Source organism: Gekko japonicus, unplaced genomic scaffold (assembly GCF_001447785.1).
Source record: "Gekko japonicus isolate JY-2015 unplaced genomic scaffold, Gekko_japonicus_V1.1 scaffold2885, whole genome shotgun sequence".
NCBI lineage: Eukaryota > Metazoa > Chordata > Lepidosauria > Squamata > Gekkonidae > Gekko > Gekko japonicus.
In genome coordinates, this window is record NW_015172099.1 from 109523 (window position 1) to 109763 (window position 241).

Here is a 241-nt window from a genome sequence, read left to right on the forward strand (position 1 = left end):
CTGCACCCAGACAGAGCACCCGAGGTGGAGCCGACGACGGAATCGCACGCTGCCGCCAGGGGTTTTTTTCCGGAAGACCCAGTCTACGCGAAGAACTATGCCCAGGGCCCACCGTGGATCCCAGCGAGAGTGGTACGGGTGCGAGGACCGCGATCATACGAGGTCTCCTGTGAGGATGGCCAACTGCTCCACCGCCACATCGACCAGCTGCGGCACCGGGTCCTCCCGGACGATCCCATGG